The 18,452-nt window shown below is 38.0% G+C and overlaps 1 protein-coding gene across 18 annotated transcripts in view; it reads right to left on the bottom strand.

Annotated features, from left to right (window-relative positions):
* LTBP1 (latent transforming growth factor beta binding protein 1) overlaps positions 1-18,452 on the bottom strand; it is a gene marked incomplete at its 5' end in the record, with an annotated part of 351,236 nt that overhangs the window by 48,022 nt on the left and 284,762 nt on the right. The window lies entirely within an intron of this gene.

An 18,452-nucleotide genomic window follows, 5' to 3' on the forward strand; every position in this document is an offset into this window, starting at 1 on the left:
CCTCCATTTTTTGGCTCTATATCTTACCTCCCCAACTTGAATGGAAAACTCAATGAAATTATTTCACCTCTGAAAAAAAATGAATCCCCTTTGCAGCATCAAACACAAAGAAGTCATCCCACAAATCTTTTCTGAAAGATTTTCAATGTCAGCATAAGGCTGGGATTAAAAACTTATTTACTGATCACAACTGGGGGAGGAGTAACTGCACAGTGTCATCAAATCACTTAACACAGGCCCCTGCAATGTTAGGCTTCCTGAAATGGGCATCTGTCAAAGAGACGACGTTATTCTTTGAACAAGATCGAAGGGCTGGAAAGAGACTCAGAAATGCTTCCATGATCACTTGTACACTGATGATTTCCCAGTTTAAACTGATGATTTCCCAGTCTCTCTCAAGGGCTAACCTCTGTCCTTTAGAACCATTTATCTAATACCTATTAGACATGTTCATAATCAGTCAACTTATTATCACTCCCCTCCTCACATCTCCTCCATTTCTCTCCTCCATTCCCTTCATCAGAGAATCCAACCAGTCAGTCAAGTCAGAAATCTCAGTGTCATCTCTCTCTTGCTCTTACTTCCCCGTCTCTTCCCAGTCATACCCATTTTTCTATCTTTCCTGATACTCTTCATACTCCTACTTGGTTTCCTTATCTCCAGTCTTGTTTCTCTCCCTATAATCCTTTCTCCACCAAACTGCAAACCTGCCAGTGATGTTCCCTTGCTCAGAATGTTCAGTATCTCTTCCTGGCTAGAGGACACCAACCACTCTTCTTCGCAGGGCACAGAGCACCCATCGTTATCTGGCTCCTGGCTGCAAGTCTAGCCACAGTTCTTAGCCAACCTCCCTCCCAATAAATGCTCCAGTCCTAGGGTTCTTTGAAAACCCTAGTTCTTTGAAATGCTCCCTAGTATACTAGGGTTCTTTGAAAACCCTACGGTCTTTAACTTCTCACTAACTTTGCATATACCCCTTCCTCCACTAGAAATTCCCCCAGCCCCATCTGCTTTGCTCAGAAACTCCTGGCTTTTCAGGAGTCAGGTCAAGGGACACTTCCTGTGTGGCACCTTCTGTAGCTACTCCAAGAGCAGATTTCAGTGCTCCTCCTCTCTGCTTCCAGAGCATTTTGTGCCATTGCTATGCTCATCAGGGCTGCTTTTTGAGGTGGGAACCTTTAACTGAACCTCATCAGCAACTTCTTTCCCTACTTACATGGGATGGTGGAGAGCAAAGAAAGAGAGCAATGCTAGCAATCTGATGGCTTTTCAGTCCAAATTCTTGAAGTAAAATCTCTTGGTTTCCTTGTTATTAATTCCCTGCACTTATAGCAGATGAAGATTTCTTGTTAATGATTACCAACTCACGAACTGAATAACGGACCTTAAGATGAGCAAGTCCTGAGATGGTTAAGAATTACTGTGAATCTTGCAGCCTCAGACTTACTGTAACAGTGATTAGCAGAGAAAGTTTAGATGAGCAATATTTTGGATTTGAATGAATAGGAAAAAATAACGCGGCATGCCTGCTGGAGACTAGCTCTTCAACAACTAATATTTTATGAAAATGATATATTGTAATTCTCAGCAGTTTCACGTTTTCAACAATGAGGTGAGGTAATAGCTTAATAAGAAGACATTTGTTTCACTTCTCTCACTAATGATCTGTATAAAAAAGTCTTATATCACTAAAATTTCCTTTGATGATGTGAGCTCTCTGAGATGTTTTTCCATTGTTATTCTGTCTATAAAGACATTTATAAGGACTGCTACAATTAAGGTTTACTCTATAGCTTCTCACGAAGATAGCGCCAAAAGTTAACAAGGAAGACCCTCCCCTCCCAAAGCTGAAGCCAAAGCAAAGCCTTCAAAGGCAACAAAAACAGTGCTGAAAGGCGTCCACAGCCACAAAAAAGGAAGATATATACGTCACCCACCTTCCAAAGGCCCAAAACACTGAGGCTTGAAAGGCAACCCAAGTTTCCTGGAAGAGCACCCCCAGGAGAAACAAGCTTGACCACTGTGCCATTAACAAGTTCCCCTAACTACCGAGTCAGCCATGAAGAAGATAGAAGACAACATACACTTGTGTTCACTATGGGTGTCAAGGCCAACAAGCACCAGAACAAACAGGCTGGGAAGAAGCTCTATGACATTGACGTGGCCAAGGTCAGCACCCTGATCGGGCCTGATGGGGAAAAGAAGGCACGTGTTCCCCTGGCTCCTGCCTATGATGCTTTGGATGTTGCCAACAAAATTGGGATCCTCTAAACTGAGTCCAGCTGACTAATTCTAAATACAAAATTTTTTTCACTGTAAAAAAAAAAATTAAATTAAAAAAAGATTAACTCTTTACAATAAAGCTAAGTATTGAGAAAATTTATTATTGTATAAGAATAGAAGCCCTACCAAGATGCAAGTCATAAATGAACACGTGAAAGCCATCCCGTTTTTATGAACTTGAATTTTGAAGATGAAACTAAATTCTGAATGATTCAAATATCACAGGTTTTCTTTTCACTTCATGAAGGGTGAGTCTATTACATTACTAAGGCAATTTTGCGTAGGCATCTGTAAAAACCATGGTGTCATCATCAGTCATACTATCCACCAAATGAGTGACAAAGGAAGGGCTGTCCAGATATCTCTCAGTTGGCAACCCAAATGAATTAGGTACACTACTGGAAGAATTGCTGATTCTTCATGAAAGTTTTTGCTATTAACATTTTATTGAACAAGACAGATATAAATATTACTGTTTTAATGGAAATGAATTCAATAAAGAATTATACTGATTGAGGATAGTGGAGCATTCATGTGAATTCTCCAACAGCAAGATAATGTAAATGTCAGAAAGAGAAAGAAAGCATAGTCCTGGGCATCTAGAACTATCAGTGGCTCATTTTTAAAGTAGCAATGTTGTCAAGGACTGACAGACTCACACATTGAGGGTCTGAATCACTGACCTTATCCATATGCTTTTTTTACTTAGTACATTATCTCAACGGACAAAAAGCTTTTGAAAACCTACTGATTACCATTAGGGATTCTCCATTATAACAGCAGAACTCCAACCATGTACCCTCAATTCTCAAATAAAGGTTTAAGGCCAGACACTTGGTGTCACCCTCTTAAATAAAATTAACTATGAAATAAGGTAAAAGTATGGAAAGGAGGCATGGTTTTTTAAAAGGGGCTAGAGTCAGGAAAATCTTGTTTAGTCACCAAAAAATCACAACTGTGTTCAAAGACCTCAACAATGAAATTCATAACAAAACCCCAATAATTCCATCAGATTTCCTGTATTATGTACAGAAAAGTATGTGCAGGGGGAGAAAGGGATATCTGTGTACATTTTTTAAATTAAATGATTTGGTTCTCTTTCTCACAGATGCACTCCTTTGTTCGTTTTCTTTAAGAAAAATGTGCTTCTTTTTCTCATTTTCTTAACACATTCTACCTTTGTTTATTTTCCTTATTCTAAGCAAGATATACCTAGTTGTTGGAGGAAGCAGCTCACTGATGAGCCTTCTTTCTGTTGCCAAGGAACTCTAGAGAGGTGGATGATGGGAATGGAGCCCTATTTGGGGTAATGGATCATTCACAGGAAAGTCTCCACAGTTCTTGCATGGTTCGGAAGAAAAAGTCTTCCTGTCATCAAAACATTTTTAGATGAATGATATGGCTAATATCAACATGAAAGGAATTTGAAGATTATTCAGTTCAACCCCTTCATTTTAAGAACCAGAAAACTGAGGCATAGAGAGGGGAAGTAACTTGCCTCACGGTTACGCAACCAGTTAGTGGTAGAGCTGGCAAAGGAACAGAGCCTAGTGAAGGAACGATCTTCTGAATCTAAGTTTGTGGCTTCATTCATCACATCTTCTTGCCTCCCCTCATGGTGATGGTTATAAAAGGTCAGTCCGAGAGGATGAACAGAACTAACCAAATTGTGAGCCCAACAAACACACTGGAGCTTGTTCACTACAAAGATGGAAGCCAGAAATTAACACTCCTCATTTATTGACTTGCAGTTGAATCAAGTACCCTCATCTTGTCTTTAAACACGGCCTTGTCATCAGGTATCATCACACTTGAAATCTAAATATCTGAGGTACTGTAGTCCCAAAGATGCTATTTTTCTAGGATACCCTTGGAAGAAAGGCCCATCGAACACCACAGGTGTGTAAGTCACAGGAGGTCTCAGAACCATGTCTAGCACTGGTACTCTCTGGATCTCTTCATAAAAAGGAAATCACCCACTATTTCAACCCAGGGCTTCCTGACCAACGGGAACTGGTTAAATATTTTGTGCCAGAATCTTAAGAAAATAGAGCCAAAGGAAAGGGGCTTACACTGGAAGGGATGTAGAGCTCCTGCTTCAGGAAAAAATGCAGCCCTCATACTCCTTACCAAAAGGAACGGAAGCAGACCAGGAGACAGTAAATCCCAGCCAAGAAGTGGGATTGAATGATGTTAAACCAGCTGAATCGCTGCCCAAAGGAATTTTAAAATGGCATGGCTACTGGCCCAAAAGAGATTAAGTTCTCTCTCAGAGCATAGGAGGGAAGCCAGGATTAAACGGAAGATGAGCGCAAGGCCTGAAGAGAAAAAAAAATAAAATTTAGCCAATAGGAAATTAAAAACTGGATTTGGAGATGGTCCAGACAATACAATAGGATATGGAAAGAGCCTTTAAAAAAAAAGTCCACTGAGGTCTGGCAACATCGACGAGGCTGAGAAATATGGACCTTATGTGTTATGGAAAATAACTTTGTTCTGTGAAATGGGGATGAGCCAGAAAACAGCAAAAGATGAGATCCTTGTGCAGAGTTCGACTGCTATGCTGTTGTCTGAAAGAGAGGGTGGGGAAGAACCTGGGAACCTCAAATGTCACAAGTATGTTTTGAAAAGCTAGCAGCCTAAGATAAGCAACAAGAAATAACAGAGGGAAAAAAGTTATTGTAAGTCCAACTTTCTAGCACCACATAACTTCTAGAAAACAAGGCTGGACAATGAGAGATTTTTCCCCCCAGCCTTGAAACTCACTACTTTTAAAAAGATGTACTTAAATTATTCTGTGAAAAATCACTTAGAACAGCTTCCCATTTGATTTCTGGAAACAGAAGTTCTAGAGAAACTGAACCAAATTTTGCCCTGATTTAATTAACTAGCATGTGGACAATGTATATTCCCCATTCATACTTACACACATCCTAATGAAAATCACCCTAAAATCACAAACATCACCCTACTTATCCAAAAACATGAGACACCCTCGATTACCTCCCATCCCCATTCATCTTGTGCTTCTGATTTCATCACTTGGTTCTATCTCCAAATTCTCGCCTCCTTTCCATACTTATTTAGAATCTCACCTCTCTCACTTGAATTTCTGCGATGGCCTTGTATCTGGGTCTTGTGCTTCCAGCAACTAATTGCCACTCCAAATCCATCTTCCATGATAAAAGAATGACTTACCATTTGAAATAGTGCAATCAAATAGTTCTTTCTGTAAATGTCTGCAGTTTTCCTCCAGGGATAATAGAATAAAGGCGCTTGTCACATGCCCTGCGGAGCTCATACACACGTGGCTTCTCAAGGTATTTGCTTTTTTACTTTGCCCCTCTGTCCCTGGGTTCCACAGTCCTCAATGCCCCTGGGCTTCCTCTTAATTCTTTGGCCACTCCCACACAATCTTTCTCTTTTACTTGACTCTTACATGTTGAAGGTTTGCAGTGTCTACTCCTAGGCCCTCTTTTTCTTCTTCTTATATAATGTCTCTTAGTGTCCTCATCCATTCTAATAGCTTCAAATGCCATCTAAGTCTGACGACTCCCGGTTTATAGCTCCAGCCTAGACTTCTCTTCCAAGCAATAGATCTGATTTGATCCAATTGTCTACCCGATACACCTATATAAATATTTCATAGGCAACTGAAATTTAATACACCCAAATCATACACTTGATCTCTGAAAACATTTTCCACCATTCAGCACATAGCACCACCAAATGTCTACTTGCTAAATCCAGGACCCGGGATCCATCCTCTATTCCTTCTCCTTTATGCTCTATATCCAATCCAATACTATGTTCTAATCGAATACCAGATTCTATCTCCAAAATATTTCTTGAGTCACTCGTGTCTCTCCATCACACTGCCACTACTCTAGCCTGAGCTACCAGGATGTTTGCCCAACAACATCATATAAGACACCTTGACTTTTGTCTTACCCCTCTAATCCCAACTGTAAACAGTACCCTGGTTGACAGTTTAAAAATATAAATTAGATTACTGAGTTAAGTCAAATCTAAAGAGCCCACATATCAAAAAGAACACATTTTATGAACCACTAAGAAGGGGGGAAAAAAACCCTGCAAATTAAACTATTTCACACTTTAAAGAAAAAAATCTCATCAACTATAAAAAGAATCTCAATAAAAGTGTGAAAACATACGCATCTCAGAAATGATGAAATTTTGTATTTCACTGTCCTGCTTGAAAACCAACCAGTTTTTCAGTTACACTTAGGATGATATCCAAACTTTTGATGTTTCCTGTGAGTCTCTGTATATTCTGTCCCCGACTCTCCAGCCCACACCTCACTGTGCCTCCTTCCCTCTAAGCACCAGGCTTGGCCTTTCCACATCCCTGAATGTTCCTAGCACATCCTGCCTCCAGCCTCCGCCGTCAATACAACTCCACCTGGGAATGCTCCACCCCACCAGCCATCTCCAACCTCATACTTCCATCGGGTAACTCATTCTTCAGAGCTCAGCTCAAATGCCATTTAAGAGATCCTTCCAGTAAAATAACTTAGCTTTCCTTCCTTCTTCTGCTCATTCATTCTTATTCTTTCTTTCACAGCAGCTATAATAGTTTGTGGTCACACGCTTTGTGGATAGCTTATTGTGTATTTAGTACTTGTCTGTTTTGCTCATCACCTTATGTGCATAGCTGGGAATAAAGTCTGGCACATAATAAGTGTGCATTGGCAACATTAAATATAAGACTTGTTTATACAAAAGCAAGCAAAACTTTCACAATCCAGCCTTTGCCCACCTCTTTAACTATATCTCATATATCACTTTGCCCTCTCATACATTCATTCAACTAAAACTAACTTACGTAAAGTGTCCCTAAACCCATGCAATATTTCATGTCTCCAAATCTTTGCTTCTGGCATTTATTTTGCCAGGACATACTCCCCTGCAGTTCCCAGGTCACATTTTTCACCTAGGTAACTTTTCTCTGCCCTTGAAGCTCCTCAAGGCTCAGATGGAGCCTCTCGGAAGTTTTTTTGACCCAATCTTGTGTTGACAAATGTGTCTATTCACACAGCTTCTTCCTGCCTCTCATTAAACATTTATGAAGACCCTAAAAAGATGTCATATCACATTGTCACCAAAACCCAAGGCAGAGCACTCACAACCATAGCATAGGAGAAAGAACGACAGAAGCAACAGAGTTGGAAGGGAACAACTGGTTCCTGACCTAGCCATTTCCCATCCCATCCAAAAGCAGCAATCAAATTAATACTGCTCTGGAGATAGTTTAAAAAGTAGAATTTTCAATGCAGGAAATTCTATTTGAAATTTTCAAAGGCAAATAAATTTGAAAAGCTCTTCTTGAATGAAGATAAAAGAACAAAATGATGGACAAGAAAAGATTCATTTCTATACCCAAGATGTATAAAAGAGTTAAATATAAAAATACTAGAAAGATAAAATACTGTAAGAAAAACAGATACGTACACAACTGATCACAACAGAAGAGGGAAAATGGCAAAGTATAAAGCAACAGAAGAAATAATAGAACTACAAAATTAAAAAGCACATTAAAGAATGGGGGAATATTTGTAAAATATTAGTAAATGATGATTATCCTTAATACACACAAATCAGTTTGAAAACACTAAAACTCCACCTCCGAAAGGCAAAATCATTTCACAGGAGACAAATATAAAAGAAGTTAATCTCACTAATAATAAATGCTAATTGAAATGAGATATTACTTTCTCCTTATCAAATTAAGAGAAAAATATGAACATGAGCTTCTTTTTAGAGATGGTGTTAGGAAACAGGAAGTCTCCTTGGGTGCTGGTGAAAGCAAAGACTGGTAGAACATTTCTGGAAAGCAAGGAGGTCCTTTGATTTCCTTGCAATTAGCCTTTGATCTGTATTCAATGTCTTAGAATCTAGCCTAGGGACAGGATCATTGATGAAAATAAATGTTTATGTACAAGTCTATTCATAGAATGTTAAACAAAAACAACAACAACAAAGGAAACAGTCTTTATCTCCATAATCAGGAGGATATATTTAAAAATATATAGTACAATCATGTGATGGAATAATGTGATCATCAAAACTTCATTTTCAAAAGGATTTAAATATCAGAAAAATACAAATAATATAAATCTAAGTAAAAAAACAAATGATAAATATTATATGATCTTACTTTAACACTTAAATACTGAAAACTACCAAAAAATGAAACAGGACAAATATTAATGGGTTGGTGGATAAATGATTTTTTTCTTTGTACTTCTCAGCATTTTCTAAATTTTCTACAATGCATACGTTACTCTTAAAATCAGAATTAACTATTTGAAGATATTAAAAGTAAAAAAAAATTATTTTACTTGAATATATATGCAAGTATATTCTGCATTCTAACAGTAATAAACAAATAAAACCATATAAATGAAAGTAGAATAGATATTCATAAGTATTCTGAAATATGCTGAAGAACTTGCAACATTAAACTATTTCTTCTGATTGACAATTAAAACGTCGATGTTTTATTTTAAAATAAAGTATTTTGCTTAAAAGGATAAAAATGATTTAAGAGAAATGCTGCTAATTATTATTAATTGATAGCATATGCATATTTTAAGTTAGGAAACCATAACAATTCTCAATAATTGCAACTGCAATTAAAAACAAACAAGCAAACAAAAAAATCAAAAGCTCCAAAACAAAAAAATTAAAGGCTTTTTAATCTAACCAAGTCTGTTTGTTTCTGCATTTTGCTTTTTAGGTTTCTGGTGGTTTTTTTGCATACAAAGCTATATTTGTTGAGTTTCAAACACTGGACACATTACCCAAAAGTAAAATCTTCTGAACATTAAATTCAGACATTCTGTTGAATGAAAAATTAAACAGATAACGGAAAAAAATGGTGTTTGATGTGTGAAGGGGAGGTCCTACCTGATTGTGAAGCATTAAGGATGAGACCCTAGATCTGGATGAACCCAGCTCCCCAGGCCCTGGCCTGCTCGGCTCCCTCCCCGGAGTCCACCTGAACTGCTTGGACTGAGTTCCCAGTTCCCGTCTCTTTCCCCACTCCACATGCCCTTTCCTAAGTTTAAAAGTAAACACACCTTGTGTATGTTCTTGTATGTGAGGACAAAATATGAAATTGAATGTTTAAATTTTGTACTTGTTTTTTGAATACCCAAAATGTCCCAAGAGATTTTTCAAGTACTGAAATCATGTCTTTAGTTCTCATGTCCGTTAGGCTTTTGAAGACAAGGAAACGGGATAAGTGTACAGAAGGTTCTCTCTCTATCATCCAAAATAAGGTCAAGGATGAAAAGCTTCATGAACAAAATCCTTTTAGGTTAACCGCTTTAAAACAAACAAAAAGAAAGATCCAAGAGTATTTTGGCATTTACCTTTCAAACTGTATTACTAAGCTCACGCAGTGAAAGAGCAAGAAAAGGGGGGGAAAGTACCCTGTCTCAGGTTTCCTCCCTCAGAGCTCAGGTTCTGCCACTGAAATGGGCCTTTGGTTCGCAACCTGCAGTTTGCAGTGGACACACATCTGCCCATTCAGAGAACACGGACACAGGCTGGAGCTGAGAGAAGCTGCATGAGGAAGCCACTGCATGTGCCAGATGTTTGTTCAATTATAATACAACCTCAATATTATAGTTTAAAATTGAAGACCCAATACCGAGGACATCTACAGGAAAAAATCTGAAGTTGAAAAGTAGTAGACTTTTAATGAGAAACAAACCCTTTCTCTTTTTTCAAAAGCAAAACCTGTAAACACATGAAGTCATCTATGTTTCTTTTGAGAAAAAGAGAATCAAAGTATATTTCTGAACTTATAAAGCCATTTTCTTCCTATTTCTTCCCAGTACAGACAGACAGAATATTATATAAAAACTGTAAAAATGAAGGAGAAGGATGTGAACTGGCTACAGAAAATAAATATTTCTAAAACTTTAAAGGGAAGAAATGAGGAAAAGTTTACAAAAAAACTCTACTACTCCTGAATGTAAAGAATAACCCTAATTTACTATTATATAACGAACTATCACAAAAAGTAGAGTATTTAAATAAATTCTTCATTATGAATAAATTCTGTGACACTCAGAAAAAGTTCTTTAGATACTTATGGAAAAATATCCTGAATTTTAATTGCATATGTCTCCTATCACAATTACTACGAGCAAAAGATAGTAGGTGTGAAATACACATTTTGTGTGTATACACTGTGTGTTTACACTGTGCATGTTTTTTAAAATGCTCTACTACTTTGTCTTAACATATTTAATGATAACCATTGGATTATCTTTGCATTACTTTGATAGTTTTATATTTTCACCTGTGAGCTTTGCTAAAAAGTAAACATCTTATTCTACCTTCAGAGCCACGCTGTATGTACACTTTCTCTTTTCATATAGTCTGTTTTTTACACTCAGCGGTGCTGCCAATGAGGCCGGGGAGAGAGCCCTAAGCACAGGCCAAACATATCAAGCCCCAGATTCATCTTTTTGACACTCGTGCCCTAGAGGCAATATAAAAGCTGCCAAAAAAATTCCTATTTTTTTCACCATTCTAATTTCTCTCTTTCTATATTCTAATAGGAGGCCAAGAAAGATTAGTTTTGAAACCACAGGAAATAGACAGTGTACCTCTAGAAATAACAACTCCAGTGCTTAAATGCAAACAAACATCAGCGTTAGCCATCAGTTTATGGGCAATGGACACATGAAACATTTTAAAACTTGAAATACTTAGGGGGTGGATGGGGAAGGTTAGTCGGATAGAACTGTTAGGAAAACCAAAGGGTGAGGAATGAACGCAAATTATGCATAAATCAATTACGTACTCTATCCTATATGATTTTAAATAATCTGGGGTTTAAAAGTAGATATAGTAATTCATTTATATCCAACCTGGACTTAGAACTACCAGACAATTTAATTCACAAATACTTACATAATGTGACTGGATGTGGTATATTTTGCAAGCACTCAAATAAAAACAAACAAATGTTAAATGCTTTCTCCTACTAGGTGCCCAAATATTATGGGAAGAAATGGCAATAACGAGGGTACCAGTATTAAGAGGTGCTAAAACACTAACAGTGATTCACATTCATTGAGCATATTCTATGGGCCAGGCTCCATTCTAAGTTGATAGTTGCCAACATACATGAACATATTTAATTCCCACAACAATTCCATATAGTACTATTATTATCTTCATTATGCACATGGGGATCTGAGGCGAGAGACTTAGTAAGTCACCCAAGTTTTAGCACCTTAGGAGAGCTAAAGTAACCTGAAACTAAAAAAAAAAAAAAGAAAGAAAAAAGGAAGGAAGGAAGGAAGGAAGGAAGGAAGGAAGGAAGGAAGGAAGGAAGGAAAAAAGGAAGGAAAGAAAGAAGGAAAGCTAAAAAGAAAGAAAGTTCCAGCCCACGTACTTGTACTCCACAGCCTAATTTCTTAACCACTGCTGAAGCCAATGATTGGGCAGGTGGTGCTTGAGAGAATTAAATCTTCAAAAAATAAGTAGGGCCTCACAAAAGTGCACAACACACTCAATTTGGAGTAATCTTATTATGTCTGTTTCCTGATAGTCCAGGATGAGTTACTGGCCATCTCTTCATCCCTTCATGCATTCACCAAATATTTATTGTGCCCTAATTATTCTCAATGGCATACAGCTGTGAACAAAACGGATCAAGATTCCTGTCTCATCAACCTTAGAGTCTAGCAGTGGGGTCTGACAATAAACAATACACAGGACCAAGAAGTACAATAAGGTGGTTAAAAAGAAAAGGCAAAGGGGGGAGCAGGAAGTGTTAGGAGTTGAGTGAATGTGAGAAAGGGTCATCAGGAAAGGGTTCATTGAGAAAGTGACATTTGAATAAAGACCTCTAGTAGATGAGAGGTGACAATCTCTGCACTTCTTTTTAGTATATTTCCTTGTTTTAAGCTGTTTATTGCAGCCCAAAGTATACCAATGAATACTTATCCACCTATAGATTTGTTGTAAAGATTAAATGAGAAAATGGGTACAATGCTCTTGGCATAGTGTCTGGCTCATTATAAGAACTCAGTTAATGCTAGTTATTTTTAGCTATTGTTTTCATAAAGCCATGAAATCAGATATAGGAGTTATCTCCAGTCCACTCACACTGGGAATCCAAGGCAACCACATAATATTGTATTAGTAAGATGCCTAACCAGTAACTGATTCTGGTTACAACCAGAATACAACCTTCATCAAGAACTCAGGTTGTTGATGATATCAAAAGACTCACCGAAATAGAGGCAGGAAACCAGGTGCCCCACACCTGAGCTGGGTGGCAGTAGAAGGTGTGAGGACTTCACTTTCTGGAAGTTTCATGTCTATTTTTTGGCTGCAAGGAAAGTGTTTACTTCTTCTTCTACAAACAGATGATTTTCCATAGCTCTGGGGTTTTAAGAGGTCAGTAGTGATAAAAGTTTAGGAAGAGCTCTTGAATTTTTTTGCTACTATTTTGAATTTCCTTGTAAAAATGTTGCTATACGGGAGACAACCAAGCAATGCATGGAAAATATGTGTTCCAGGTCCAAAAGCAGCGTATTCCAGCAAAATTTCCTCAGCTTTCTCCCTAATGATTTAAACATCCATTTTCACTCACTTCTGCAGAAGTACATTTGCAGGAGGAGTGAGCATGAAGAACAGTAGCCTTTATCTTGGGAAGCCACTTAACTTCCTTTCCTTACCTGGAATGTTGTATGATCCCTTTTCTTTTTACATGTGGGAGAGAAAAGGAGCCTATTGTTAATCCAAACTCCCTTTCTTTAGAAAAGTAAGAAATATTCAGGTTGTATTCTTTTACTAGATTTTTCAGTTTCCGGCTCCAAAACTACTTAGAAACGTAAAAATCTTTGGGCCAAACAGCCAGATGTAATATTTTATTGTGTCAGGGTACTTCAATGTCCTACTTGGCAAAATCATTTTCAAAAATATTTTCTCTTTGGTGATAGATATAAAGTTCTATCTCCATGCCACAAAACCACCAATTGCCCTGGAGCGCTGTTAATACTGGTTTTATACTTTCTGCACTGTTCGTAGAAAATGTACCTAAAAGTCTGAAAACAAAACCACGCTTGCTCCCAATTCATTTTTATTTCTTTGATTTGGCAAAAGTTGCCTTCACTGTGTTTTCTGGTTTCCAATGAACACAAAATTAGCCTAAGCGTTTGAACCCAATTTCTTTTAGTCTTTCTGAGATCACTGTTTTCGGTAAAATTTAAGCTACCTATCTGAACCTCTTGCATTTGTTATGTTGTCCCGTTCAAATGAGTGAGTTAGGAAGTGGTTTATAGCAGATATCTAAAAAGGTTGTGGAATTAGGGTCTCTATAGCTATTTAACAACAGGACTTTATTGGAATTCCTTGGGATTCTGAGTTCAGGCTAGATGTTACGAAGTCCCCTTTGAGTCCTATAGTTCTCAGTTTTTGAATCAATATTAGAATGGTTTTGAAAGTGAGAGAAGCTTCTGATCACATAGTCCTCTGGGGTATTATTTTGAAAAGTGAGAAATAAACAACATTCAGGAGAGGAAAATATAGGAGTGGGATACTGAATTAAAATTAAAGGTTATGAGTTTTCCTTTCTGATGGAAAAATAGGTAATTCCAGAAATGTCTGATTTTTAAAAACAGACTATTTTTATGAGCAGTTTTTGGTTCACAGTAAAACTCCACAGAAAGTTCCCATATTCCCTGTTCCCAGAATCCCTCCGCCACTCTCCCAGGCCCCCCCAATTATCAACATCCCAGAAGCAGAGAGTACATTTGTTACAACTGATGACCCTACATTGACACATCATTATCGCCCAGAGTCCATAGTTTACATTAGGGTTGGTTCTTGATGTTCTACTCTCATTTTTTACTCCCTGTCTGGACAACAGAATTCATGTTGGCAATGGGAAAAAGGCCCTCAGCAGACAATCCCGTGCCCTCTTGTCTATTTATCGCCAGTCTATTATCTCTTACCCAGTGGATGACCAGTTTGAAAAAGAAAGGCACTTAATATGGCTTCATTTGTTACTCAGACACAAAGTTTCAGCATTTCTTTCATAAACCCAGATTAGGGAGGCAGAACTGCCAATTCTGACCACGCTAGTTAGTACTGTACCAGCTTCCCAATCCTTGCTCCAGCCCTTAGATCCCTCTTCCTCTGCTTTATTTTGTTTTTCCCCATAGGGTTTATCACTTTCTAACCTATTATGTACTTTCCTTATTAGTTTATTGCCTTCAAGAAAGTAGGGGATCTTTTTTTGTTCACTGACATAGCCCCAGTACCTAGAACAGGTAACTGGCTGGCAGAGAGTATATATACATTTAATAAATATTTGTCAAATGAATGAATGAATGAGGATGCTTTGTAAAAGACAGGGCTTTAGGGAGTGATTTTGGTCATGGTCTGGAGTCCTAATTAGCTCTGGCTAACCAGATACTGTAAGCTACTAGCATGCCCTCTGCATTTGTGAGGCTCTGGCACTGCATTCTATTGTTTGAACAGGATGCAAAGCATACTGAGGTCCAGAGATGTGTCCCCAACTCCGTTTGTTGTCATACAAACTCCCACTCAGCCTAGACACCCAAGTGGGAGAGCACAGCTGCTCCTGTCTGAAAGCAGCATGCAAAGAGGCACGTGGACAGAGTGTTGCAATATCAAAGATCAGGGGGCATTTTTCCATAGGGGTGAGGGGACCGACATGGTGACACTTAGGAATCTGACTGTCACAAATTTTCCTATTCTTTTCTCACTCACACACAATCTGGTGATGAAGAAACCAAACCCTGAGTCACCTTATGAGGATATTTTTCAAATGAATTAAAATTCCACAATGAAAAAATGAGACAAAGTAAAAGAGCAAAATAATTGTGATTTAAAAAAAAAATGGATAAGATAAATCTGGATATAAAATAGTGAGCTGAGTGAAAGAAGTAAAAAAGTTTCCTTTGCTTTTCTATATAAGATAAAAGCTCTGGCCACAGAACACAAAAAGGTGGCAGGAGGAAATGAACCATAGTTGTGAGAAAAAAGTAAAGGACATATAAAGTAGGAAGTCAATCAAAAGGGTCTTCTTGTTCCCTGTACTTTTCTGATATCCATGTGTGGGACTTGAGGCAAAAAACATCTGAGGTCTGACAATGAAGTTCACAAACTCATCCTAGAAAATCTGCTACATACCTCATTGCTGAATATCACTAGGGTCACCTTCGAAGTACTCCCCTTGGGAAGCTATGTACCGACACCAGCACCTAGTTTACCCTTCAAAGCAATTTAGAACTCTATTTCTGAAATGGCCATCAGAGCTGTCGTCATATTAGGGGCCAGACCAGGTGAGTAGGGAGAGTGTTCTAACACAGTTATTTGTTTACTGGCTAAAAACTCCCTCACAGACAGTGCCTGTGAGCTGGTGCATTGTCGTGATGCAAGAGCCATGAGTTGTTGGTGAAAAGTTCAGGTCGTTTTCATCTAACTTTTTCAAGCAGCCTTTTCAGCACTTCCAAATAGTAAACCTGGTTAACTGTTTGTCCAGTTGGTACAAATTCATAATGAATAATCCCTCTGATATCAAAAAAGGTTAGCAACATGGTTGCAACCAGTTCATGAACTTAATTGTCTGACCTCGGATGATACTTACTTATATCCATAAAGTATAACTAAGTTATATTATTAAATACAAAAACAATTTTCTATATGTACTATTTACTTATTTACCCCCAATTTCCCTCCTGGAATGTGGACAAGCACTGTGTGTGTTTTGCCCTCAGCCCAGTAACAGTGAGGCGTACGAGACAGGTACTCGGTATGTATTTGTTGAGCGAATGAATAAATGAATAAAAGAGCTGCTCATCCACCATCTCATTCTCACTGCACCTCAGATGAACTTCAAATAAGACTGTTGTTTTTTTATCTCATGTGGGAGAAGGTATTTCTCCTTCCTCTTCTAGGTACGTGCTCCCTGAGTACCACACAGAGAAGGGAAAGGAAGGAGCCAGTGGTGCTGTTTTTATTTCTACAGAATCTGCTGTGCTACTTGATACGTGAGATAGTTTATGTTGACAGACTCTGCCTCTTCATTATGGTTCAATAACTGTGACCAGAAGCTGACAACTCTCCAAGCCATGGAGAATTATGGAAGAACCCTCCTTCCCCAGCTGGGTGGGATTCATTTAGCCCTGCTTAGAGAAGGCTGTGCCAGCCCTAGCGTCAACATGGCTGCAGTTGCTTGAACGAGAAGTTCAGAAGTTTGATGAGCATGAAGTAAGAGTTCTAGCCCATTTCTCACTGTTAATTCAAGTACAGCAAGTCCTCACTTAACGTCGTCAATACGTTCCACAACTTGAAGTGAAATGACATGTAATGGAACTAATATTATGGTGGGCTAATTGATATAATGTAAGCAAGAGTTGAGGTCCCATGGCATCTCATCAACGTTATAACAAAATGACATTACTCAAGGACCTGCTGTATTATGCATAGAAGCTGCATAGCTAAGTCCCAGTCACATGGGCTGGCTTCATCCAACACCACAGCCAGGGGTAGAATCAGGACACACTCCTACTGCCACAAGTTTCAGTCCAACAAAAGAAAATTTGGACCAATTTAACATACTGGATTAAGCCCATAATAAATGAAAGCCTTGCAGAGCTTATTCTAGAACGAGAATAACATGCCTAATAATTAGAAAGATTTCTAGATATACTGCTGTGTATCAGCACACTATTCTAAACTACCTATTTTATTACTTATAAAATTGTCCAGTTTCTGGAGTAAAAAAATACGGACCAAGTGTCTAGAGAGAGTATACTCAGGTACAAAAATTCACAAAGCGCTAGCAGTTTTCTAAACACTCATTTTTAAATTGAAGTCTTTGCCAAGTAAATGCCTAACAAAATTAGAACTGCAACTAAATTAGTGATTATGTAACTCTCAAGTAACAGAAATCAGTATTTAAAACAATACAGAATTAAAGAAAAATTACTAAATACAAAAGAAAAAAATAAATGTGAATATAGTTATATTAGTATATCCTTCTGGAATTATAGTTTTGACAAGCGAGCACTTGAGGTGACTTTTTTTGAACATAGTTTTTGCATGGCACAACCATTGGCAGTTATAACTTGGACCATATTTCAGTGAAGGAAGCCCTTACTAGTCATGATTTAGAGCTAACTGAAGAAGCAAACCTGCATCTTTCTGGAATGCAGGGAAATGAGCATTTTGCAAATCGGTTTCATCAGTGACTCAGATGTTGTGATCTCTCCAAAGAATGTATGCATTCACGCAGTGTCTTTCTTAAGAGCTCTAGTCTCAGAGCTCTAAGCATAAAATTAACATAAAACTCGAACCACGGAAATATGGAGTCCTTGTAAATCTCTCACGGCCACCTTTTTATGATGTTTTTCTCTATTTCCCAATTTTCGATCACTTCCAAAATCTGCTCGCTCAAACCTCGCCCTGCACTATCTCTTTTTCACTTGAAGCCAAATCTGGCATCAATGTTTTGTCTGCTCAGCAGGAGAGCAATTTCAACAATCTCCTGCTTTTTATAAGATCAGTTTATTCCTCCCAATATAGTAATTAGTTTCAGATGAACCTGGTCGCTGTTCCTCGGCCTGGTTCCACTGTGGTATGAGCAAGGAGAGCAGATACTTCCTGTTGCACTATTTTTTAGAGCAAAGACTTTGGGTACAATCATAGACTCAGAACAGAACCTTCGCAATTTATTTCTTTAAAACATAGCTGGGTTTTGATAACCTAGATTCTGAAAGAGATGATTATGGGAATATCCTCAGTTTACTTTTTAAAAGGTTCAGATGAATTATTCCTCAATTTATCAAACTATTAATATAATGCCATCAGAAACAGTAATCTTATGAAGATAACCAGTGTGGTATCCCTGCAAACATACAGAGGTTGCAAATAGGAAGCCAAGAGTAATCTTAACCTAATTAGCTTTTAGGGGATAATAAATACTGACAGGTAAGAAAATGATGGGCTTAGAGCTAAGGATATCAGAAGAATAACTCTGGAAAACTCCTGCTGACAATGATTCTGAGAAATCAAACAAGACATTATTTTGATTAACAGAATGACGGAGATGATCTATACAAAGAATGATGAAAACAGGCACAGTC

The sequence above is a fragment of the Rhinolophus hipposideros genome, assembly GCF_964194185.1.
Source record: "Rhinolophus hipposideros genome assembly, chromosome: 12".
Taxonomy (NCBI): Eukaryota; Metazoa; Chordata; class Mammalia; order Chiroptera; family Rhinolophidae; genus Rhinolophus; species Rhinolophus hipposideros.